General features: G+C 37.7%; 1 long non-coding RNA gene across 1 annotated transcript in view; it reads right to left on the bottom strand.

The window, feature by feature from the left end:
- The window catches only part of LOC309861340, a 330227-nt gene extending 311376 nt beyond the window's left edge, over window positions 1–18851 (bottom strand). Inside the window, exon 1 of the long non-coding RNA XR_014309886.1 lies at window positions 18636–18851. This is a non-coding gene — a long non-coding RNA (uncharacterized lncRNA). The remainder of the gene's footprint in view (window positions 1–18635) is intronic.
- Between the last annotated feature and the right edge of the window lie 5996 nt (window positions 18852–24847).

The raw sequence follows: 24847 nt of genomic DNA, 5'->3' as shown, positions 1-24847 counted from the left end.
GGACGCCAGGTTCTAATGTATAGAGAAATAATGAGGGATCTAGGATAATTTTTGATGATTGGTCCTTCCAGATCCACAGGTCTCCTGGATTCTGATTAATGAAACTGATAATATACTCCATGTTAATGAATGGAATTTAAATTTAAAAATAGAAAAAAAAAAAAAGCTAGAAGGACAGAAATATGTTAGCATACAAGGGCTGAGGAAGGACCAGTGGAGTCTTTGCTAACTCAGCTCAACCTTTTTTGCTTTCCCTCCACTACTTTTGTTATACGTATTTCTGTCTTTCTCAGGTCCTCAAAATAATAGCCTGCTTTTTCAAATATCAACCACTTACATTCTTTAAAATTCTATACATTAAAAAAAATGACTCTAGGGGGGTGCCTGGCTGGTTCAGTCAGAAGAGCATGCAACTCTTGATCTGGGAGTTATGAGTTTGAGCCCCAAGTTGGGACTATATTTCAAGCATTTTTGGTAAAAAAAAAAAAAAAAAAAAATATATATATATATATATATATATATTCTCCAGGGATGCCTGGGTGGCTCAGTTGGTTAAACGTCTGCCTTTGGCTCAGTTCATGATCCCAGAGTCCTGGGATCGAGTCATCCATCCGGCTCCTTGCTCAGCAGGAAGCCTGCTTCTTCTTCTCCTTCTGCCTGCCACTCCCCGGCTTGTACTCTGAATAAATAAATAAAATGAATAAATGAAAAAATTTAAAATTTTTTTAAAAAGTATTCTCCCATAAACCAGGCATGCTCTTCTTAACAGCTGCTGTAATATTGGACTCATAGCTCGGAAATCTGCCTTTATGGTGTGTGTACTCAGATATAATTGAGTTTCTGGATAATTCACCTTTGGAAACAATTTAGTATTGAAACTGACACTTAAAATTTATTTTTATTATGTTAATGATCATCAAGAACCTAAAACTTGTAAGATAATGTGTTACATCCTGAGAAGAATGCAGTATCTAAAATATCTGTCAGTGCTTATCTTATAATAGGTGCTCAGCAAACATTTGTAGAGTAAATACATGAATAAATGAATGAATAATACTGGTCCCTCTCCAATCTGAAAGGAACTGGAACTCTCCTAGTGGTAGTAGAAGAATTCTTATTTTTTTTTTTTAAAGATTTTATTTATTTATTTGACAGACAGAGATCACAAGCAGGCAGAGAGGCAGGCAGAGAGAGAGGAGGAAGCAGGCTTCCTGCTGAGCAGAGAGCCCGATGCGGGGCTCGATCCCAGGACTCTGAGATCATGACCTGAGCCGAAGGCAGCGGTTTACCCACTGAGCCACCCAGGCGCCACCAAGAATTCTTATTTTGAGGACAAAACAAAAACAAAACTCTTCCATTCTTATTGTGCCGTGATCTCTCTATTTAACAGATCGCATCTTAGTTTAAGAAATACAGTACATGCACCAGAAAATGGACTGTGCCATAGATTCCTTCAACAATAGGAGTTATATGAGCAAAGGTTCTGGCTGGGGCATGTAAGGGCAAGGCTGCGTGAGGTTGAACAGTAGGACTTTGATGGGCAGGAAAAAGCAAAGGGAATATCTGCTAGAAGGAAACAACAAAAACACCTACTGTTGCTACACTACTCGGTTCAGTCTAACACGAGCATTTAATGGACTCTTACTGTATAAGACCAAGTGCATTAAAAAATTAAATGTTGCTTTCTAACACAATTTCCTTTTCCACCACTGCCTATTGATAATGAAGTAGAAACCTCTGATTCACAATGAGACAAGATCATAGCTGTTTTAGGTTTTCCAAGTACCTCAGACATTTCTCCCAACACATCTTTGCTTACACATCTACAAAGAAGATAAGAGATAAGAGCTGTGCATAACTACCTAGCTTACAAAGGCTTAAAGTGTTAAAATGGCTTCTTTGTGTGTCCCAAAATATTAGCACTGCTGTATGTCTTTAAGCTTTAAAAAAAATAAAATAAAATCTGCATTGTTGAGTATGTAAGGAATGACACTAATGCTAAAATTCTATTAAGTTCACATTCTAACTTTAAGACTGGAACCCTTGTAACCTCCTTTGTATAATTCATCATCCGGCAATGTTAAGAATTCCCCAGTGTTAAACTTGATCATATTATATGCACTACAACTTCTGATTCTGATATTGTCCACTGCAAGCTGGAAATATGTTTCACATTCTTGCCTTGAAATTATTTATCTATGGAAGCCAAGTCAATGCTCAGTTGTTACTTGTGAGTACATTCGATGCATTCTCAACAAGTCCTGACCTCTCATATCTCCAAAAAAAGAAATTTTGTTAAATGTAATTCAGAAAAGCAACATGCTTAACTATTTTCTGCAGAACTTTAGGATTGATACTTGCTGCTCCGGGAGAAAAAAAAAAAAAAACACATTTTTCAAAGTTACTCAGAATATTGCAGATAGGCTCTTTCCTGTTTATCTCCTTCCCATTAAAGACTATGAGCTTTTGACAAATGCTTTCCTGATTCATTCCTCAGTCACAAGTACTACAAAAATCCCCATCTGCCACTTTGCTATTTTTGCACCAGTTTGGATAAAACGAAGAATGTGGACACTTGCTTGGCCCATGAAGTTACTATGTGTCCTCTACTTTATAATAAAGACTGTACCTCCTATTGATAGTGAACAACTTTGGTGACAAAAATATATACATGACAGATTGAATTGTTCAACACAAATGCACTGTACTTAAAATAACTAGTAAAATAGCAATGCCTTCTATGGGCAACAGCTGTAGGATAGAAATATTAGAAAGAGCACAGTCTTCAAAGTCAGCCAGAACTGGGTCTGAATGAGACACTGAAACCTTATTTTGCTCAGGAAGTGCCTAAGGTGATGACTCCTGCTTCCGTTTCAAGCAGCTTCAAGAAGAGAGACGAGCTAAGGTGAAAGTCATAATATAGTCAAGGTCCCAAGTTGGGAGTCTCAAACCTATATGAGCATACACTATATGAGCATAATATATGAGCTATACTATATGAGTATAATACATACAACAAAAGAGTGTTGGGGCCTGGGTAGATTTGCCAAGCACTAGACTCTCTTAAGGCATTTAAATTATCTTAATTTCCTAAAGTCACATAATAAAACAGGTTGTTTGGTTAAAGATTTTGAGAATGCTCACCTAAGCCCCATGAGGAGTTTCCGAAACAGCATCCTTGTCTCACGTTTAGTTCAAGCCTGTATTTTATCGGAAACTACCTACTCTTATCTTTCTCTGAGCAAGACAAAAGCTTTCTCATTTGAAGAAAATAACGGCTGTAAGATTACAATTCTCTCAACTTGTCGCTCCAGCAGCCAGTAACTATGCACCTTCCCTAATATTGATTTCTCCACAATTTTATTTCACCTGCCAGTGGGTGATCCCTCTTATTCCTCTTATTATGTTCCGGATCTGAACTCACACCCCTTCCCAGAAATCATCCGTCTGTCCTCCTTTCCACTTTTCCCATTTGACAAACGCATCTGCAAGCATGCCCGTTTATTTAAGTACTACAATTGAAAATACACATAAGATGGTTCAGAAAAGAGAAGACTAAAAACAGCACCTTGTCAAAAACGCTTCTGTGCTGCAAAAGCCCCTGTGAAGAGGACAAAAAGAAAAGCTGAAGACTGGGACAATGTATCGGTAAACCACATGTCGGACAAAGGACTATTATCTAGAATATATAAAGAACTTTCAAAACTCAACAGTAAAATAAATAATCCAATTAGAAAATGGACATGTCTATAAGCCATAAAGTGACACAGAGGAAACCCTTGATGTAATTACTGTGAAAGCAGATGATCATAAAAGATTAAAACCATCTGGGAGGAGATAATAAATAAGGCAGACAGAAAATAATTTAATTTTCATGATAATTTGTTTACTAGAGTGGAAAACACATCTAAACTATCAAAACAATTCAAATTTATTTTTTTTTAATTGAAATGAAAGAAGAATAGAAATCGCAAATGAATACGTCCCACTTTGTTCCAGGAAAGGTAATGAAATTTAAAATGAAAAGACAAAGACAGACTTCTTAAATTATCTAGACCCCAGGATGAGTTACACAGAAGGTGGAAACATCAAGCTACACTCCTCTTTATCAACAATAATACACAATGGGATGGCAAGAGAAGAATGTCAAAAAAGTTCTGGAGCTGACAGAGTTTGACCCAAAAATGGGAAACCAGGCTATCAGCACTTCAACTCAGGTGTGATCTGGTCCTTTCTCATTTCCTTTACCTGCTGGTTTCTCCTTTTATGGTGTGCAGTACCTATCAGTCTGCTTCCTTCACAAGGTTCAGGGGCAATTCAGAAATGTTGGAAAGACTATAGGTCTACCCTCTACTGATTGGTGATGGGAGCCAACAGAAGAATCAGTACCTCTTTTATTCTTCAGGTGAACAATTCTGAGACACATATTAAACAAATTCCTTGTAAGTCCCGGGGGGTGGGGGTGGGGGAACCCAATTGCCTATGGCAGTGACTTAACTCAGTAACCTTCTGTCTCTGTAGAATTCCATTCTTTGGGATCACTGGTAAAAATAAATTGCTTCATGCAAGCCCATTTTCTTCAGTTCTGCTTCCCAGAGGGAGCTCAAGCTAAGATGTTTGAGACCAGGCAAGCATCAAGTAAGACAGAGAACAAACACCCAGAGAATTATTCTGGAACTGGATTATTTACCAGTGAGATATTGCTAACAACCCTCTTATTGATGCAAGGTGGGTAGTCTACCTACAGCATTTTGAGGACTCAGAATTTTTATGAGTTAGGCTGGGAAGGCACACAGGCAAGAGTGAAGTAGTGGCCTCTGTGATATCTGTAGCATTTGGACCTCATGGGGTCAATGACAAGGGTAAGCAATGCAGGATTATCTGCTTTAATGCTCTGAAAGCCTTAAGAAAATAAAATGAGACTTAGGTTGGGCAACTACCAACCCGAAGCATGCATATAACCAAGAAGGCCTCGGGATATAATTTTAAGGACATTAGAACCTCAGTTGAGACAAAATATGAGACTCACTGCCTAAGAAAATAGTGGGACCTTGATATTTGCTTGGAGAGACTTGATATTCTTCAACCCCTTTCCCTGACTCCCCCATAAACACTGGGTCAGTAGAAGCAGCTCCCTCTCTCATTTATAAATGAGGGGCCTCCTCTTATCTAGAAACATCATGAAGACCTCCCCCAAGAAAGGGCCATGCAAAATTAAGCTTGTTCTACTCAACATGTTCCGTGCATTTCCTTCCTGAATGTAGGCCAATAGCCACAGGGCAACTCAAGCATGGAATGTATTTTCTGCTCTGAGAGGAAACAGCATTCATTCATGAAGAATTCTAAGACCTGATTTGTGTGTACTGGCAGGAAAACAGACTGAATGGATTTTGAAGGCATTGGACTGAGGGATGAATGAGCTGGAAGTCTGGATATGGAAAAAGTCAACAACATATGAGGACGCTTTTGGATATGATACTGTGTTCTAGCAATGGAATATGTAACCACCCTTAATAATATTAACTCATTAACCAATACTGTTATAACAAACTGCCACAAACTTCAGGGCTTATAAGACCCCTATGTTTATTATCCCAGTTTCTATGAGCCAAGAGTCTGGACATGGCTTTGTTGGCTCCTCTGCTCCAGGTCTCAGAAGACTGCAATCAGATATTGACTTGGGCTGCAGTTTCATCTCAAGGTTGGACTGGGGAAAGCTCCACTTCCAAACTATGTGGTGGCTGGCAGAATTCACTTCCTTATGGTCTACTGGACTGAGAGCCTCAGTTTTTTTAGGCTGTATAGCAGCTGCCTTCAGTTTTTTGGCATGTGGCCTCACTGTAGGGCAACCAGAACACAATTACTTGCTTCATCGAAAGCCAGTAAGGGAGAAAGAGAATCTCCTAGCTGGATGGGTTCCAATGTTTTTTGTTTTTTGTTTAATTTTTTTTTAAGATTTTATTTATTTATTTGACAGAGAGAGATCACAGTAGGCAGAGAGGCAGGCAGAGAGAGAGAGAGGAGGAAGCAGGCTCCCTGCTGAGCAGAGAGCCTGATGCGGGACTCGATCCCAGGACCCTGAGATCATGGCCTGAGCTGAAGGCAGCGGCTTAACCCACTGAGCCACCCAGGCGCCCTCCAATGTTTTTTTAAAAAAAAATTATTTATTTTAGGGGCACCTGGTCAGTGGGTTAAGACTCTACCTTCAGCTCAGGTCATGATCCCAGGGTCCTGGGATCAAGCCCCACATCAGGCTCTCTGCTCAGCGGGGAGACTGCTTCCCCCTCTTTCTCTCTGCCTGCCTCTCTGCCTACTTGTGATCTCTCCCTGTCAAATAAATAAAATCTTTAAAAAAATTTGATTTATTTTATAGATAGAGAAAGTCTATAAGAGAAAGAGAAAGAGAGAGCAAGTGAGTGAGGAGAAGGGAAGAGGGAGAGAGTCTCAAGCACACTCCCTTGAGCCCAAAGTGGGGCTCAATATTATGGCCCTGTGATCATGACCTGAGCTGAAACCATGAGTCAGGTGCTTAACAGAATGAGCCACTCAGGTGCCCCTGGATGTGTTACGATGTTTGTAACATAACAGAAATGAGGTCCTGTCACCTTAGACTTAATTCATTGCTTAGGAGTAAACGAGAGTTTGTTTCCAAAATCGTGTAAAAGAGATGATACAAGAGAAGATGACCAAAATGTGAGATGTTGTGGGGGGCTATCTCAAAGGTCGACAGATTAATACACTTCTGGGGGTAGGGCCTATGATGCTTGCCCAATGACCTCAGGTTAATGAGGAGAAGGTACTGAAACCCGGACAAGTATTCATGCCTAGTACAGAAGACTCAGGGAGATAGGGATATTACAGTGCATTTATTATGTGAAGTTGAAGACCCCACCATCTGACTGTGCTCCACTGAAAAACGTTCCCCCCACTGAAGTCATAAGAAATAAGCTCCTGAGGACGGGTGACTATTTCTCTACACAGAGTTTGGCCCTAGGAGATGCTGCTGTACAAACAGACTCCCTGGTATCAAGGGGGGAGGTAAAAGGATCCTGGCATGGCAGAGGCCAGACAGCAGCACTCAACAGGGAGGAGCAAGGAGGGCTAATTACTACAAAGGAGTTCAGCCCTTATTTCTATTGCATACACCAGAAAAAAGGCATAAAAGTGTACAGAAGATTTTTAGCCCAACTCTCTGTGCATTTTTATGTCTGATTAGGAGGTCCTCATACATCAAAGGTGGACCGAGACAGTAAGATCAAACTACATTTTGGAAACAGTGGTGACATAAGGTACTGGACAGGTATTTGGAGTGACCTTGACCTTGAAAATGTTGCTTGGCCTTGTTAGATCTGGGTCCCCCTCCCTCCCCCCCGGTCTGTTAAATATCTCTTAGATGTTTCTTTTGTGTGACACTATTTTTGGAACAATCAGAGACTCTCATGCCACATCCCAGATTTGCTGGGACTCTGATGTGCTGACATACCCATGGATGATACAGAGATTGATGAAATTTTATAAGAATATATAATGCCCTTATTAACAAGAATCCAGAGAATAAAGTGGGGTGAGAGCATAGTTTTGAGGACAACTACAGGCAGAAGTGTCACAAAATCCTTCATGCAGAGGTGGTCTTTCAGCAGACCTGAATAAAATGAAGAAGCTCTATGATTTCTGGGCAACAGGAGATACAAAGACCCTATATAGAGAATGTTATAGGTATACATGAAGCATCATAAAGAGGCCAGGGTGGCTGCTGCTCAGGGAAAGAGTGAGAGAAGTTTCCAGAAATAGATAGGGTTATGAAAGTACATGGAATTTAGACCATTCCAATCACTGTCTTGACGAGGTCATATTTTTGCTACACAGAGTGCCCAGCTCAAAGGACCACGTTTCGTTTTTACTTCATCTGAAAGCAGTCTCTCACTGGAAATGTGAAGAACCAAGTTTAAGTTTTATAAAAATATAAATTAAATTCTGTAACATCTCAGTGTGTCAGGACTTAGAAAAACTATGACTCTCCAATGCCATGAGTTGAGTGTGTGTCAGATTTATCATTCTATGTAAAACTGGTAAAAAGACTAATAAAGGTTTTATCGATTTGGCCTATATAATGAATACTTCTCATAGAGTGAAAGAATTTTTTAATATAACCCCTGGTGTTTCCAACCAAAAGGTTCTTAATTACAAAAGAGACATCAGTCAGCAAGATTAGCTGAAGAAGCAGTGATTGGGGAGAAGGAAATTGTTGGAGTCACTGAAGGCCACTTTGCACGTCATGAGCTTTGCTTAAGGGAAGAACAATCACATCATAAATCAAATATCAAATCGGGAACACAGGGCCTAGTGAGCAGAGAGTGGTCCCAAAGACATTAACTTTGTGATCCGCAGCACCTGTGAATACATTACCTGACAAGGACAGAGGGCTTTTCAGGTGTGATTAAATCAAGGATCTTGAGATGAAGAGATTAGCTTAAATTATCCAAGTGGGCCAATGGGTTCACACAAGTCTTTATGACATAGACAGGAGGACCAGAGTCAAGGAGAAGACGGGAAATATGCTACATTGCTGGCTTTGAGGATGACAGATAAAGCCATGAGTCAAGGAATTCTGGCAGCCTCTAGAAGCTAGAAAAGTCAAGAGTAGGGGTTCTCCCCTAGAGCCTCCAGACGGGAGGCAACAATCCACACTTTGATTTTTGCCCAGCGGAAGACCCACATTGGACTTCCAACCTTCAGAACCAGAAGAGAATAAATGTGTATTGTTTTAAGCTGTTAAGTTTGTGGTAGTCTGCTATAAAAAATAAAAACACTGCGGAATAGAGGGCAACACTTAATTAGAATCATACCCAAAAGGAAAAGCCCAGATTAATTCTTTTCAGGAAGACTGCCTAGACTTTAGGAGGGGCAGGAGTTGCCCAATCTCCCACGCTAACTTGAAGGGAAGAATGACAAGCCTCGTTCAGTTTCATTTCTATGTAGGATTGTCTTGAAAGGTCTGGGCATGTACACATGGTATGGAATGCAACAGCCGGCTACATCATTGCTTGTGGCTTTTCTTGAACTTTCCCTAGCAGAGATGCAAATGGCCTCTGAAAGTCCTATAACCTACGGCTGAATGCTGGTCTCTTCACTTAAAAGTAGAGAAGTAACCTACAGTGTGCCTCATTTCTCTTATCTGTCATGTATCAAATTAATTTATTTGCTTCATATGGTTGCTTTGAGGATTAAGAGAATATTTAAAACCAACTGAAACAACATAAAAAACAAAAAACAAAAAAAAAAAAAACAAGTGTCCAGCACAGTAAGTATGTGCAATGGTTTTGTAGTATTATTCTTCATTATTAATACATTTATAAGACGAAAGGGAAAATACACCTTATAGCACATTCTACCTAGTATTTCATAACAGTTCTCCTAACTTTTTGCATTTATTTTATCTTAACTTGTATCAGTCATGAAACTCACAAACATCACGATAACTAGTCTACATTGACCAAAGTGTAAAAATACGTTTAGGGATGGAATAAAGCCAGGCATTAAGTGGTGGGTGCCAATAATTTAGTATCCAAACCACATTAACCAGAACTTGTGTTTTATCAAATCCTTTGCTTTCAATTCCTTGACTTAAATTTTGAGGGAGGTATTTCTTAACAATTTTCTCATTGCTCTCATACAGATGATCGACACAGGAGGCTAGAGAAGAAGCAGGAAATATGGGGGAACAAGCAGAAGCAACTTTAGGAGATAACAATGACTATGTATTGTCCACCATGATAAACATGTTATGGGCTCAAAGTGTGGAAAAGAGGCATTTAATTAATATTGTGGGGTGAAGGAATACATGCACAAGAACTTTCTGGTGCTTGCTCTGAATCAGATAATCAGTTCATCTTCACAACAACTTTGTAAGATAAATCTTGCTATTTTTGTTTTATCTGTCCTCTTGTCATTCATGTTATTGTTTTATTGTTGATAAACTCAAACCCAGGGGATTTCACTAATTTGCTCAAGACAGCATTTAATGATACTGGGGTTCAAAACCAAGTCTGGCATGGTAATCCAGCCACCTGAAGCCTTTACATAACCACATTTAAAAGCATGATATGGAGATCGTGGATGCCATCTTGACACTATAGTCACTGTTCCTGATACACAAGTCAGTCCGCATGAGATGGGGGAGGGGAGCATCAGGAGGCTCAGTGAATACCACTTCCTAAGCTGTCTAAATGGGTACTATTCCCCCAGTGGGATGGAACCCCTTGTCTTTAAGGAACAAATGGTTTCCACTCACTTGTTAACTCACTGTAGTTCAAATAAAAAATTTCGGAGTGAGAAAAAAAAAAAAGCTAACAAAAAATAAATGCACAAAATTGTGAGCCTATTTTATTTCAGGCTGCTACCTATCAAAAATAGATTTTGACACAGGTAGACAAGGACCCGTAGGGTTGGTACTTTGGAGCAGGTTAGTTCAGGCCAGTTAGATTCAATTACAGAGAAAAATCTGTTGCTCCTACTGAAGTCCAAGTGCATTCAGCTCAGAACAATCCTCCCTTTCCGCCAAAACAGCTCCAAGTACACACCCTGCTGAAAGTGGGTTGGTACCACCACCATATTCCAAGGCTGCACAAAGGTGTGCTTATTACTCATTGCCATGGTGATGTTCACAAACTATGCTCACGACAGTATTTCTCCCTATGCAAAATTTACAGCCTTGCCTCCTAGAATGTGTCAATACAGTTTTTAATAGCTGCATTTGGCTGACATCTATGTATTTTTTGTTGTTGTTGTTATTATTTCCTTAATACATCAGTGGGATTCTATTAGTATCCTTATCCCACATTAGGTAGAAAAGTTCTAGCTTTGATGGAGCAAATGCATCCTAATTTTACACAAACTAAATATATTTAGCCTACAAATGAAATATAGACATCTTTTAGGGTTACATTTATACTAGCAATGAGTTTTTACATTATATTAGATAACCAACAGTGAGCCACTTTGCTGAGTTCATAAAACCAAGCTTCCTTCTTTGAGTTCTCTAGGTCCACCTGGTCATAATTATGCTTTTATATTGTGATTCAAAGCAGAAGAGGAAAATATTATTAAGGATAAGTTACTTTAAGATGAATCTTACTCATATACCAAATATCGATCAGTAAGCTTCTCCAAATCCTAAGGACTGTCAGAGCTATGTATTTTATTTGTACCTTTTAAACACCTGAGTCCATGACTATATCAAGCAAATATACATCCCAATGTTTGAGGTGAAGTAACACAAAACTACTCAAAGGTAAATATTCTTTAATCTAAGAATCAACGTAAAAATCACATTGAATAGCATTAAGTACATTTTTACATATTTGTCAGCCTATCTTCTCATTATTTGGTTCTCCCCCCTAGTAAAATAAGAGCATCGCTCATATACCCATGCTAAACATTATTTGGCGTAAAAAAAAAAAGTTGATAATAAATATGCTTGTGGTAAACAATGGTTATAATAACTACAGATTTTTTTAATAGTCTGACCAATGTGTTTAAACATGATGAAATCTGCACATAATTCTAAATTATGGTAAAACTATTCAAGACAAAATTATGGTTTTTCTAATATTATTAAGGCAGATTCTTTTTTTTATTTTTTAAATTTCTTTTCCGTGTTCCAGAATTCATTGTTTATGCACCACACCCAGTGCTCCACGTAATATGTGCCCTCCTTAATACCCACCATCAGTCTCTCCCAACTATTTTTTGATAGTTTGACTTCAAAATATTATCTATGATATCCAAAGGAAATATTTTTTTAAAGATTTTATTTATTTATTTGAGAGAGAGAGAGAGAGAGAGAGAGTATGAGAAGGGGGAGGGTCAGAGGGAGAAGCAGACTCCCTGCCAAGCAGGGAGCCTGATGTGGGACTCGATCCCAGGACTCCAGGATCATGACCTGAGCCGAAGGCAGTCGCCCAATCAACTGAGCCACCCAGGCACCCCTCCAAAGGAAATATTTTAATTATAAGTATACTGAACTCACTATTGAATTCATAAAATTTATAAAATAACGTGTTAAAATTAGGTTCACTTACAAAATTAAGAAAGATTTAATTGTTAATAAATACAGCTGAATTAATCAACATTTAATCATATTTAACCATATTAAGTCAAGGGGAGTAAATAGATGTAAAGTAAAAAATCCATGATTTCTATATGCAGGGAAACTATGTAAATTTTCTCCACCTTTCCTAAATGTTATAACTTAGAAAAAGCAAAGAGAAAAAAAGCTGATCCACAGTTATAAAATATATTCAAGTTCACCCTATTTTTCTTACCCCCCCCAAAAAAAATCATTATCAGTTAAGGACAAAGTTGCCTTCCATCTTTTTATATGTGAGAATCTTTGCTGTACTATCTTCTAGCTCTTTCTAAAGCAAACCAATATTGGCTAATACAGATTTGCTGCAGGAACTAAGTAACAGAGAATTGATACAAAAGGACAGGGACAACTTCACTAGAAAATGTAAGGACTCATCCATAATGTATCTATTGACTTGAAGAAGTATTGAACGTCACTGCTTCACCAATAACTTACAGCAGGTTGCAAAGTACTGTGAACTTAACTATTTCTGAGTCTGTATTTCAGTCATGGCTGCAGGGCTTACATATCACCAAATAGACAGTACTTAAATGAGTCCAAAATCACCCTCTTTTTTCTTTTCCCCCCTGTGTTCTCTACTCCTTCTTTTATAGGATAACTATTGTGTTACCACTATGTGACTAGTGGCAGGCTGCTAAATAAGAGGAAATAAGTAAAAAATAGGATTCATGGTCCTTGTTAATGAATGTTAACTTTGTAATGCATTTATTAAGACAAGCACATATTAAAAATACATTTATTCCCTTTCCTTTCTTTTATTCAGTCTTTTTTCTCTCTCTTCTATGTTTCTTTCTCTCTCTTTTACCTGACCTCCCTTTATCTTTATAATTTATTTAAAACATATAGTATATGTGATCCTCAAGGACCTAGCACTGAAGGATTTTACTGCTAGTGAGAAAGTAAGACAGGTACATAAATAACTTAGATAACATTAAAAAATTAAAATGTTATGGGAATGACACAGATGATTCATAACTTTGGGTTCTTTCTCCTCCCTTGATTTTATTTTGCCTCATTTTTTCCCAAGGTAGAAAATGATGTCAGGGTGATTCAAGCAGGACTTAAGCTAGAACTGCAGTTCTTTTTGTGTTCTTCACATTAATTGCTCATGATACACCTATTCCCACAAATTCTGTCATTTTCATAAGGAAAGCTAGGGTAGTCCAGAGCATTAGCCAGAGATTTTCACCTCGTGTGTAACAGGACATCCTGGAAGTGGGATATAGTTCACAAGTACACCAAGATATTGATCCCTTCCGCCCCTGGGAGAGCTGGTAGTTTTTTTTTTGTTTTAATTTGCTGTTGTTACTGTGTTTGTTTTTTTTTTCCATAATGAGTTTTGTCAACTATCTTCAGATTGCCATATAAATTTAAAAAAATTATCATTTTTAATTATTTATTTTTTAAAAAAGATCTTATTTATTTATTTGACAGAGTGAGATCACAACTAGGCAGAGAGGCAGGCAGAGAGAGAGAGGAGGAAGCAGGCTCCCCACGGAGCAGAGAGCCCGATGAGGGGCTCGATCCCAGGACTCTGGGATCATGACCTAAGCCGAAGGCAGAGGCTTTAACCTACTGAGCCACCCAGGTACCCCTACCATTTTTTTAATACATGTCCCAGATGTGAAAACTTCCAGCATAGCACTAGGAACAAAAATATTTTGGCAGTCAAGATGAGCTCGCAAGTACAAAGATTTACTTTTGCATTCTTATTTTAAAACTTGCAATTGGTAGTCAGACATACAATTTTTCCCCCTTTCCTTCTCTCTACCCTAGACACAAATGAGAACCTCAGAAAAAAATTGATTACCAATATTTCAGAATATTTTGGGGACTTTATTTTGAAATATGCTAAATTCCTAAATTAATAAGGGAATAATTATTCATTTAAAAACATTTAAGTCTTTCTACCAAACAGAAATATATCAGATATCTGTATCCTTTCAGGTTTATATTATGTCTTCTAGTATTTCTTTGTGCTCTTTATGTAGATCACAAAACTGCTCATGAATATTAATATTAAACCATAAGACCATATATGTATAAACTGTAAAAAATATATCATTTTTCTATTACAAATTGGACCACTTTTTCATTTTTATAAGTGATCATATTATTTTACACAGGAATATTATTGACTGTATTTTTCTTTCATTTGACAACACTACTGAATCTTGCAATTATGGTGGACTTATAGTTGTTCCCTTACAGTTTCTAGTGGCCAAGGAAAATACATTATTGAGAGATTAAAATTTTACAAAGTTGAAGAGCTCTTTTAAGACAGTGTATAACACATTGTTGAAGCACAGAAAAACAAAACAAAACAAAAACCTTTCTTAGACCAGAAAACAGAAGAAGAAAAATAAGAGTTTATATTTATGCATTCAAAATTTCTTCCCTATAGCAAATTACCTGAATGTGGTTGAGTATTTAGTGCAATTTTTAAATTTATGCCATATATTGTTCTTTTACCCCTTTTCCAGCTTTATATATCACATATATCACAAATGATATATGACACCATGTGAGTTTTGGGTAGAGAGCATGATGGTTTCTTACATGTGAATTCTACTGCAAAGTGGTTAGGACAATAGGATTAGTAAATACTTCCATTGCCTCACATAATTACCTCTGTGTGTATATGTGTATGTGTGCTAAAAATACTTAAGATCTAATTAAAAATAGAATGGCCACATAATCCACCAAATCCACGTCTGGGCTTATATCCAAAGGAAGTGAAATAAAGATCTCAAAGAGATATCTTCTCTTTGATACAGTGCTATATCCACAAAAGCATTATTCACAATGGCCAAGATAGGGAAACAACCTCAGGGGTTCTGAATGGATGAATGGATAAAGTTGTGGTGTATGCACAATAGAATATTACCCAGCCACCAAAAAGAATGAAATCTTGACATTTAGGAAAACATGAATGAACCCAGAAGGCATTATGCTAAGTGAAATAGAGAAAGACAAATACTTCACAGTATGATTTACATGTGGAATCTAGAAAAGTCAAACTCATAGGAACAGTACAAGACTAGTCACCAGGGAATAGAGGGAAGGAGAAAGGGGGGAATGCTAGTTGAAGGTTATGAACTTCCAATGATAAGGTAAGTACACTCTAGGGATCTCATGAAAAGCACATTGACTATGGTTAACAAAAGAGAATTCTCCCATCTGTTCTTATTAAGGTGACAGCAGTGAATAACTTCAGCCATCTAAAGTCCAAATGAAGAGGCAAACATAATCAAGTCCATGTAGCCAAGGGCCATTCCTAGGTTTATTTATGAATAAGGCAAGTTTGTTTTTATGATCTCTTGTCTTTCCATTCCCACAGTCTCCCTTTGTTCTCTAACGGTTCTCATATCCATGGCATAGGCTTTTATTTATTTACAACAGTCTTCTGGAAACCCAGGATCCTAAGTTGACTCTCTAGACCTTTTCCAAAGGTCTCTAACTTCTGGAAGTTTCAGAGTTGTTTCCTACAGTCTTTAGCTCTCTGCAAAGCAGGCGCCATAGCTCACATGTACCCATATAATAATGGGTTATAGTAAATTATACTGCTAGCCATTGAGGTAAAATACTTGCTCTTAAGAGATTTTCTGTAGCTCATGGCTGAACACTATAGCTGTCGAGCTAAATGATTGTGAATGGCTGAATTTTTGTACCCATATTTATCTTGTTCATTTTGTTTCATGGTTTTCTTAAGGAAATACAGCTTTCCTTACATGAAAATATAAGTGAAGTAGTCTGGGACAAAATAGGACCTTTTAGAATGTAAGTGCCAGGTAATTATAAAGTTCTAATTTAAATAAATATATATCAATAACATACACACATATATAGAAGTTTCCAAAATTGTATATGTTAAACTATTTCACTACCTTTTCTCTTTCACTTTTCTGTGTTTTGAAAATCTCAGCATTATTACAGCATTGTGGGTCAATCATTGGTAGAATTTGCAGGAATTAGGTGAAGTTATTATAACATTCAGTCTAATATATATGTATATTCAGTCTAATATATTTATTTCTGCAAGATTTCTTCTTTGGACTGAGGTGTGGATTAGAACAGTGCTAGCCTCAAATAGACTAGTGGTCTATAATGTCTCTAAAAATCATTCTAGGTCAATTTATCTCTGCCTCCTCCAAGTTACTCTGCATCGAAGGGGTTGAAGCATAGAGAAGATAGGGTTTGGTCCAGGTAACAAGCTTGTCATGCTTAAGATAACAAATACACCTATTTCTAAAATTTCTGATCCCCCAAATAAAAAATAAATAAAATTTCTGACTCAAAATCCTCTCAGTATTTAAGCATATCATCTTTCCTCCTCCTTAATAAATATACTTAAGCTCTTTTTTATGTTAGTATCACACCCTCAGTGTCATCAGGCCATATCCCCATAGTCTTTGTAACTATGACATCCCTTAAATCTATTCTCTCTTTATCGTTTCCAGTGCTGCCATCTTAGATTAGTGCTTAATCTAGTCTTATCTAGGCTGTTTTAATTATTTCTTTAATATCCTACTTTTCCTCTCTTTCCTCAGTTGAATTCATTTTCCACTCTATAGAAAGTTTTCTCTATGACAGCATCACTCATCTTCCTATAAACTATTAATGTCTGTTACACATACACACACACTCACACTCATACACACACACATCTGGTACATTTTATTGCTTCATGTTGCTTGAAAAGGTCATTGGATCATTTTTCTTTGCATTTATATGTTTGGAAGATCTTCCCTTTTCCACAATCTACTGGAAAAATTGTTCTTTAATCATGACTTAACATTTATACTGTAACTACTAATTCTTCTGAGATTCCAGAAAGAATCAGGGATTTCTTCCTCTGAGTTCTCACAGAATTTTATGCCAGTTTTAAATAATAGCAGTGTCACTCTGAATGCTATTATTTTGTTTATTTTCTGACTTTCTACCTACAAGATTCACTGCAGAAATGTTCTGGGTGATTATATTTGTGTCTCCTACTGCTTACCATAAACAACACATTCAAGGTACACAATAAGTCAGTAGGTTTTTTTTTTTTTTTAAAGTCCTATGTTTTATCATAATCTCTCATATGACTTCAAAATACAGAAAGAGACTTGGGCTCTTAGTAAAACTATTTTTTTTTTTAATTCTAAATTCTAACTTAAATTCAGAAAATTGAGCTCCTTATGAAACCAAATAATGCCCTCAGAAAGACTTTTGGGAAAAATAATTCTGTCAGGATTCCTGGACATGGGAGCAGCAGAAAATATAATTCAGATGACAAGGCAATTAAAGGAAGTTTTTAGCCATCTACCATGGCTGAAAATGCCCTACCGTTTCTTGAACCATCTACACCTAACCTGGCTATAGCTGATGTGTCCAGGAGTTTTGGGAATTGGGTGTGGGACTTTCCAGAAGCCACTAATACTTATAACATCCAATATTTACCTGAATACATTATGAGGCATGATTCTGAGCCCTCATTAAACACTGAATTCTTAAAATAACCATATGAGTTCTTATCTTCATTTTATGAGTGAGAAAAAAATGAGACTTAGAGAAGATAAGTAACCCATCCAATGTCAACCGGCATGGAGTCAGATGGCCCACATTTCACTGCAGAAATGTTCTGGGTGATTATATTTGTGTCTCCTACTGCTTACCATAAACAACACATTCAAGGTACACAATAAGTCAGTAGGTTTTTTTTTTTTTTTTAAAGTCCTATGTTTTATCATAATCTCTCATATGACTTCAAAATACAGAAAGAGACTTGGGCTCTTAGTAAAACTATTTTTTTTTTAAATTCTAAATTCTAACTTAAATTCAGAAAATTGAGCTCCTTATGAAACCAAATAATGCCCTCAAGATGGAACACAAGCTTTCCAGTCCATTGCTTATGTTCCTACACAGCTCCCCATTTAAAATTCCCAAAGAGGGAGGAAGCAAGATGGCGGAGGAGTAAGAAACTGAAATAGCATTAGGTCCCAGGAGTTCAGCCAGATAGTTATCACACCATTCTGAACACCTACAAACTCAACAGGAAATAGAAGAGAAAAAGAGCAGCAATTCTAGGAACAGAAAAGCGACCACTTTGTGAAAGGTAGGACGTGTGGAGAAGTGGATCCCAAGCAATGGGAAGATAGACGGCGGTGGGGAGGGGCCGGTTCCCGGCAAGTGGTGGAGCAACGGAGCACCAAATTGGTACTTTTAGAAGTCCGCTCCACTGAGGGACGTGGCTCCAGAGACTAAGCGGGGGTGGAACCTTTGTGGGGACAATGTGGCCTCATGACCCTTTGGGTCACAGAAAGACCGGGGGTATCTGAGTGCGGCAGAGCCCCCAGGTATCAGAGCGGGGAAGCCGGCTACAGAGACAGAGCTGAGGAGTGAGCTGTCAACTCAGGGTTACCATAAACCGTGATCCCGGGCACAGTCACAGCACTGCTCCTCTGAGCAGGGACTCCACAAGCGGCCGATCCGGGAGACTCACCTTCCTTCTGCGGGGAGCGGCAGGAGCGCGCAGCAGAAATATGCTGGGTTTGGAGACTCCAGACAGGGGTGTGCCAGAGACAGAAACGCTCAGTCACAGGCCGGGTGAGCTCGGATTGCAGCCGGAGACCAGGGAGATGGGAGTGACTGCTTTTCTCTGAAGGCGCACTGAGGAGTGGGACCCTGAGCTCTCCGCTCTTCCCAGCGGTTACTGAGAGGCCGCCATCTTCATTCTCCGCCTACAAAGCTCTATGGAAAGCGCTCAGGGAACAAAAGCTTCCAAGAGCAAACCCGCGCAGATTACAGGGCCTGGCCCCAGGCAAGGGCAATGCAGTTCCGCCTCAGGCAAGACATTTGAGAATCAAGGCAAAAGGCCCCTCCCGCAGGGGGATCAGCAAGAATTTCCAGCCACGACCAAGTTTACCCATTAAGGAGAACCACAGAACTTCAGAGCTAGGGAAAAGCAATGCAGAGAATTCATGGCTTTTTTTCCCATGATCATTTAATCTTGCAAAGTTAAATTTTTTTTAAATTTTTTTTCTTTTTTTTTTAAAAGATTTTATTTATCAGAGGGGGGGGGGAGAGGGAGCACAGGCAGACAGAATGGCAGGCAGAGGCAGAGGGAGAAGCAGGCTCCCTGCTGAGCAAGAAGCCCGATGTGGGACTCGATCCCAGGACCCTGGGATCATGACCTGAGCCGAAGGCAGCTGCTTAACCAACTGAGCCACCCAGGTGTCCCTTAATTTTATTTTTTTCTTATTCTATTTTTAACTTTTCCTCTTTCCTCTTTTAACATTTTTTTAACTATTTTAACTTATCAATATCTTAAAAAAATCTTTTTAAATTTTCATTGTTATAGTCATATTTTACCCCTTCATCGTATTTAACCTTATTTTTTATATACATATAGGTTTTTCTTCTTTAAAATTTTGGGATATAATTTCTTCTAATAAATAGATCAAAATATACTCTAAATCTAGCTCTAGTCTGAGCACATTCTCTCCTCTTTTTGTTCTCTTTCCAACCAATTTATCAATTCCTTTTTTAGAATATTTTTAAATTTTCATCTTTACAGTCATATTCCATCCCTTCATCATGTTTACCCTTATTTTTGTATATATCTAAGTTTTTCTTTCTTTAAAGTTTTGGGAGGTAGTTTCTTCAAGAGACCAGAATACACCCAAAATCAAGGGGATGGCTCCGTTCTATTCGCCAGTGTATGTATATATATATATATATATATATATATATATATATCAGAAGAGATGTAAAAGTGGGAGGAGAAAAAAGGGGGGGAAATAGAAAGATTATATATATAATCTTATATATATTATATATTATTTTTAATTATATATTATATATAATATATATAATCTTTTTATTTATAATAAATATATATTATATATAATCTTTTTATTTCCCCCCCTTTTTTCTCCTCCCAGTTTCGCATCTCTTCTGATTTGGTCAGCATATATTTTTCTAGGGTCTTTGCCACCCTTTTAGTATTTTACTCTTTCATTCATATATTCTTATCTGGATAAAATGACAAGGCAGAAAAACTCACCACAAAAAAAAAAAAAAAAAAAAAAAGAAGACGAACAAGAGGCTGTGCTGAAGGCTAGGGACCTAATCAATACAGACATTGGTAATATGACAGATCTAGAGATCAGAATGACGATTCTCAAGTTGCAATCTGGGCTCAAAAAAGGCATGGAAGATATTAGAGAAATGCTGTCTGGAGAAATAAAAGCCCTTTCTGGAGAAATAAAAGAACTAAAATCTAACCAAGTTGAAATTTTTAAAAAGGTATTAATGAGGTGCAATAAAAAATGGAGGCTCTTACTGCTAGGATAAATGAGGCAGAAGAGAGAATTAGTGATATAGAAGACCAAATGATGGAGAATAAAGAAGATGAGTAAAAGAGAGAGAAACCACCACTGGACCACAAAGGAAGAATTCGTGAGATAAGTGATACCATAGGACGAAACAATATTAGAATAATTGGGATTCCAGAAGAAGAATAAAGAGAGAGGGGAGCAGAAGGTATATTAGAGCAAATTATAATAGAGAATTTCCCTAATATAGCAAAGGAAACAAGCATCAAAATCCAGGAGGCACAGAGAACCCCCCTCAAAATCAATAAAAATAGGTCCACACTCCATCATCTAATAGTAAAATTACAAGTCTTAGTGACAAAGAGAATCCTGAAAGCAGCTTGAGACAAGAAGTCTGTTTCTACCATACAGTGGTAGAAATATTAGATTGACAGCAGACTTATCCAGAGACATAGCAGACCAGAAAGGACTGGCATGATATATTCAGAGCACTAAATGTGAAAAATATGTAGCCAAGAATACTATATCCAGCCAGGCTGTCATTGAAAATAGAAATAAAAAGCTTCCAGGACAAACAAAAATTAAAAGAATTTGCTAACACCAAACCAACCCTACAGCAACCCTACCCCTATATTGAAAGGGGTTCTCTAAGCAAAGAGAGAGGCTAAAAGTAGTAGACCAGAAAGGAACAGAGACAATATACAGTAACAGTCAACTTATAGGCAATACAGTGGCACTAAATTCCAATCTTTCAATAGTTACCCTGAATGTAAATGGGCTAAATGTCCCAATCAAAAGACACAGGGTATCAGAATGGATAAAAAAAAAACAAGACCCATTGATGTGCTGTCTACAAGAAACTCATTTTAGACCCAAGGACACCTCCAGATTTAAAGTGAGGGGGTGGAAAACAATTTACCACACTAGTGGACATCAAAAGAAAGCTGGGGTGGCAGTCCTTAGGTAAATTAGATCTTAAGCCAAACACTGTAATAAAAGATGAGAAAAGACACTATATCATACTCAAAGAGTCCAACAAGAGGATCTAACAATTTTAAATATCCATGCCCCTAACATGGGAGCAGCCAAATATATAAATCAATTAATAACAAAATCAAAGAAACGCATTGACAATACTACAATAATAGTAGGGGACTTTTAACACCCCCCCCCCAGCGAAATGGAGAGATCATCTAAGCAAAAGATCAATAAGGAAATAAAGGCTTTAAATGACACACTGGAGGGTGCCTGGGTGGCTCAGTGGGTTGAGCCTCTGCCTTCGGCTCAGGTCATGATCCCAGGGTCCTGGGATCAAGCCCCACATCGGGGTCTCTGCCCGGAAGGGAGCCTGCTTCCCTCCTCTTTCTGCCTGCCTTTCTGCTGCTTGTGACCTCTCTATCCATCAGATAAATAAATAAATAAATAAATAAATAAAAAATGACACAATGGACCTGATGGACATTACAGATACATTCAGAACATTCCATCCCAAAGCAACAGAATACACATTCTTCTCTAGTGCACATGGGACATGCATCTATGCATAAGAACAGACACAGAGTGGCTAGTGTCAAAAAAGATAAGAAGTATTGGCAAGGATGTGGAGAAAAGGGAACCCTCCTCCACTGTTGGTAGGAATATAAATAGCCAGAGCCATTAAGGAAAATATTATGGAAGTTCCTCAGAAAATTAAAAATAGAGGGGTTCCTATGTGGCTCAGTCGGTTAAGTGCCCCACTCTTGATTTCAGCTCAGGTGGTGATCTTGGAGTCAGGGGATCAGGCCCAGGACGGGGCTCTGCACTCAGCATGGAGTCTGCTTGTCCCTCTCCCTCTGTTCCTCTGCAACTCTCTTGTGTGCTCTCACTCTCTCTCAAATAAATGAACAAATAAAATTAAAAATAGAATTACCATAGGATCTGGTAATTCCATTTCTGGGTATTTACCAAAAGAAAATGAAAACCCAAAGTTAAAAAGATATATGTATTCCTATGTTCATTATAGCATTACTTACAATATAGCCCAATGTGCCCAAAGATGGATGAATGAATAAAGATGATGCAGTTTATATATATATATATATATATATATATAGAGAGAGAGAGAGAGAGAGAGAGACTATATATATAGTCTACACACACACACACACGAAAGTATTACTTTCTAGTATTACAAGAAAGTATTACTTGAAAGTATTACTTTCAAGAAAGAAAGTATTACTCAGCTGTGAGACAAGAATGAGATCTTGCCATTTACAACAACACACATGGACCTGGAGGGTACTAGGCTAAATGAAATAAGTCACAAAGAGTAAGACAACTGTATATGGTTTCACTTATATGTGAAATTTAAAAACCAAAACACACAAAAAACAAAAGACTCATAAGTACAGAGAACAAACTGGTGGTTGTCAGAGGCAAGTGGGATGGGGTTGGGTAAAATGGGCAGAATGAGATTAAGAGGAACAAACTTCCAGTTATAAAATAAACAAATCACATGAAAAGCATAGGGTACAAAGTCAATAATATTCTCCTAACACTGTATGGTAACATATGTAACTACACTTACCCTGCAAACAATGTAACACAGGTAATTGTCAAATCATTATGTTGTACACCTAAACCTCATAGACTATGGTATGTCAAGTATACTTTAATTTAAAAAAAAAATCAGCTATGAACTCAGTCAATATAACTGGAGAAAAAGACCTGAATTCTTAAAAGACTGACAAAACCTGAACAAGATTAAGAGCAACAAGCTGTGGTAGAGAAGTTAAAATGATCACCTAATAAATCATTTTAAAACAAAGGATACTTTTCTCTAGTTAATATACAACATTCACAAGGACCTTATACAGAAAACACACACACACACATAGTGTTATTACTTGCCACAATTCAGAGTTCATATTCTTATCTTTATGTTGGAATATAGAAGAGTTGCCCCACTTAAAAGAAGGACTAAATCAGGGATTCATATTCAGGTCTGGAAACTCTCATGTCAATTGTTTTTGTTTTGTTTGTTCTTTTCTTGGCCAACTTCAATATCTATGTAGCTTATGGTTCTTACCCTAAGTCTGAGACATGAAGTAATGGTCTCTTACGCACATGCATATTACTGGGTAGGAAGAAAAGGTTCAAAAGGGGTAGCATTCAAGTGTACAACTTGGCTCAGGATATACATATATTCATCATAGGACCAATGGCCATTGTTTTATTACATGGTGCTATGACATTCCATCCGCTGGTCTATTTGTTTAAGGATTTTGACCACTTCCTGCATAGAATTTTCCAGAATGAATTTTCTGGGATCCACACACATTGAGTCACATAGTTCAATGATCCATTTTCTCATCTTACGGAGTATGGCATTGTTCCTTTTAGTTCCTCACAGATGTACTGCAGATCGATAACTGCTTTTTCTCTTTATTCCCTCCCCACCTCCAGTATTCTGACCTTTACCATCTGACAATTTTTTGTGACTTCCCTGCTCTCCTTTAAAGGTGGTGTGACACTGTGGACATAATGCGACCACACGTAACAGCAATCAGAGTTGATCTGAGGTTGCTCTGTGAAATTCAGATTCTCAATGCTTTGCAAAATTCCCTGTATGTATATTTGTATGTTTGCAAATAGAGACACTGATGCTTCTATAGCACCAGAAACTATTGTTCAGTGTATCTGTGGGATTGCAAATGTTTATTATATTTGTTTTAAAAAATACCACTAGACCCCAATGCCCTGAGGCTAAGTATTAAAATGTCTGACCACGAAATAATGAGCTATCTTCATTTAATACTACATGCAACTAGAGGCTGAATTAGCCTGGTAATGTCCCTTTAATGGTATTGCCTGCCAATAATTGTCAGAGTAGCATTTTTTTTTTTCAGAATCATCTACTGCTTGCTTTCTGTTAGAGTGGGCTTTCATATTATTTGTTATATTTATTTTTCTTAAAAAGAAGTAGAGAAAAAATTAGAGAGACTTGAAGTTTAATATCCCTGCTGAGATAGAAATAAATATTTTCTAAGTCTACCTCATGGACGGTGGCATGGGCACTTGGATTTAAACCATTCAGTCCATAAACAAATACTTTGCTACAAAGGACTTTTCTCTCCTGCTTACTTAAAGGAACAAATATTTTGTAAGGCTGTTCTGCTACTTTTTAGTGGATGTTTAAAGTGTTCAATAGCTCTGATGCATGACTGTTTCCTTTAACAGCTCTGAAAAATTGCAACAAGATCATTCATTCTGCTGGTTTCACTGAAAAATAGTATTTAAGGAGGAGACAAAGCAAGGATATGCTTGTTTTTTTTTAACTGTGGTTTCCAATAAGATCTGGAAACTCTGAGAAGTGCTTCTTAACATATTATTTCCATTG

This window comes from Mustela nivalis (genome assembly GCF_964662115.1).
Source record: "Mustela nivalis genome assembly, chromosome: 3".
Taxonomy (NCBI): domain Eukaryota; kingdom Metazoa; phylum Chordata; class Mammalia; order Carnivora; family Mustelidae; genus Mustela; species Mustela nivalis.
The sequence above is the reverse complement of the archived record's forward strand: the minus strand, read 5'-3'. Positions and strand labels throughout refer to the sequence as shown.